General features: G+C 40.0%; 1 protein-coding gene across 1 annotated transcript in view; it reads right to left on the reverse strand.

The window, feature by feature from the left end:
- The window catches only part of CASP8AP2 (caspase 8 associated protein 2), a 38,216-nt gene that overhangs the window by 35,049 nt on the left and 424 nt on the right, over nucleotides 1-2,743 (reverse strand). The window lies entirely within an intron of this gene.

The following is a 2,743-nucleotide window of genomic DNA, read 5'->3' on the forward strand; positions in this document are numbered from 1 at the left end:
GGATGACTAATTAGTGGAAATAAAGAATAGGACCAGACCTGAAAGATTTCTGTAGCAGAATCAAAAAGATTTAAGGGAATGGGTATTCAAATATCCAATCTTGCCCATTTCAAAATCACAGCCTGAGCTGTCTTTTCAAAATGCAAATCTGATCATGTTTCCTCCCCTGCTTAAAACCCTTCAGTGCTTCCAGCTGATCTTAGGTTAAAAAACAAATTTTGTCACAATTCTTCTTACCAAGCCCTGAGTGCCCCGCCCTTTCCCCACTCCTCTAGGGTTAGTCTGTAGCATTCTCCCCCATTCTCGGCCCTGATCATATTGGCCTTCCTTCAGCTCCTAGAACACAGTTTGCCCCTTCCACCACAGCGCCTCTGCAGGGAGTGTTCTTTCCTCACTGTTCTCCTTCACTCATCTCATCTGTGTGTGATACTGTGGCTTAAGTAATGTTTGAGCCTTCCCTGGCTACCCTTTCTCTCCACTAGGTCAGGTCCTCTGTTAAATATTCTTATACCACTTTGTCCTTTCTCTACATGGCCTCTTTTCAGTTTATGATTACATTTTTTTGTGGGATTCCTAGAGAAATATCCACCTCACCCGCTAGGCTATAAGCTCCACCAAGAACAGGCCTGGCTCTGTTCTGTTCACCATTGTACCCCCAGCTCTCAGCACAGAGCCTGACAAGTTGGTAGGTAATAAAAAAAATACTTGCTGAATTAATCAAAATCCCAATTTGTTACAGACAACTCTGCAGTTCCTAGCTTTAATAACAAGGTAGTCATGCTTTTAACTGAAACGGAGAACCAAAGAAGCCATGTTGAATTATCTATCGAACATCCAGCAGAAAATGTCTAAATAGACAGTTGGAAAATGGAGTATATAGCACAGAAGACAAGACATAATTGCTACTATTTGCCAAGACATGGAAGCAACCTAAAAGTCCATCGAGAGATGAATGGATAAAAAAGATGTGGTACATATATACAATGGAATACTACTCAGCCCATAAAAAAGAATCAAATATTGCCATCTGCAGCGACATGGATGGACCTGGAGATTGTCATACTGAGTGAAATCAGAAAGAGAAAGCCAAATACCATATGCTAGCACTTATACATGGAATCTAAAATATGATGCAAATGAACTTATTTACGAAACAGAAACAGACTCACAGACATAGAAAACAAATTTATGGTTATCAAAGGGGAAAGGGGATGGAGAAGGGATAAATTAGGAGTTCGGGATTAGCAGATACACACTACTATATATAAAATAAACAACAAGGTCCAGTAGCACAGGGAATTATATTCGATATCCTATAATAAAGCATAATGGAAAATAATATGAACAAGAATATATATATACATATACATAAATATATAACTAAATCACTTTGCTGTACACCAGAAACTAGCACAACATTGTAAATCAACTATACTTCATCAATTAAAAAAAAAAGACATAATTGCTGTAGCTGGGATTACTCTTGAAATTATAAAGGCCAGTGATTCTCTTGAAAAGGAAAAGAGGAAGGAGAGGAGGAAAACTTATGTATTAGAGTCTCTTGCAAAGAACGATTTTTCACACTTGCTCTCACCTTTCCCCAAATGAGGATCTCAATATACAATGAGAGTTGCTTGTGATAGGAGAGTTGCACCTAAGTGAAGAGGCAAAATTTTCAAAGTTGAGAACAAAGAAAAGAGTTGCAAGCTCACTCATAATCTTTTGAGGAACAATCCCAATGGATTCAGATGTGAAGTCGAAGCAGATGAGAGAAGGATCACCTAGACTTTTGTGAAAGGACAATGTCTTTAAGAGACCATCGGGAAGACGTTTCCTTTAAGAAAAAAATCGAGGGAATGAAATAAACATCTGTAGTGAAAAACAAAAATGTGTAGAGAAAGAGGGGAGAGGGAGAGTGTATTTTTAGGCTCATGGAAAACACTTAATCTAATACAGCGAGAACCCTAAAAAGATGTTAAGGGGAAAAGAATAACAAACGCCACATATACTGTACACTATGTGCCAAACACTGTCCTAAATGCTCTAAATACATTATCAATTTACTTTAAATACTCCCAGAAGTCCTATGGGGTACAGACTATTCTTTTTCCCAATTTACAGATGAGGAAACAGATAAGAGAAACTTGCCCCAAGGTCAAACAGCTGGTAAAAGGGATATCTGGGTTTAGATCCCAGCTGTCTCTAAAGCCAAATGACAAAATCAAGAATATTCATTAGACAGAAGAGTATAACAAATTTTTTAACGGGCGAGCTCTTGCAAAATGGAAAGAAACGCCAGGAGATAACTGGAGTTCGGGGATCCTGGCCCTGAAGGTCTCTGTCCGCCTCCAATCAAAGGAGCCCTGAGTGAGATGGGGGAGCCCTGAGTGAGATGGGGGAGGGGCCCTGAAGAGAGGGAAGGTTTGGAACTGGAGCTGTGGAGAACGGTAAAGACCAAAGAAGAATCAGAATCAATGCCAACTTGATGCCTGAAGCGCAAATCCTGAGATTCTACGAATTACACATTCACATCTGATTTAGGGCCTACTATGTGTTAGGCATGACTCTCTTCGCTGTAGAGATTAAGATAAACAACTTCTCTGGGCGTAACAGTAGCGGAAACAACCAACATCAATGACCACCAGACACAGGAAAAACCCATTCCTCCGGAAAACCCCATCCGAAAGATTTAATTTAAGAGTACATTCCAAGGCAAGATTGGTTTTGGGGGGGGAGGGGCAGG

Source organism: Lipotes vexillifer, unplaced genomic scaffold (assembly GCF_000442215.2).
Source record: "Lipotes vexillifer unplaced genomic scaffold, Lipotes_vexillifer_v1.1 scaffold1242, whole genome shotgun sequence".
Classification (NCBI taxonomy): Eukaryota; Metazoa; Chordata; class Mammalia; order Artiodactyla; family Lipotidae; genus Lipotes; species Lipotes vexillifer.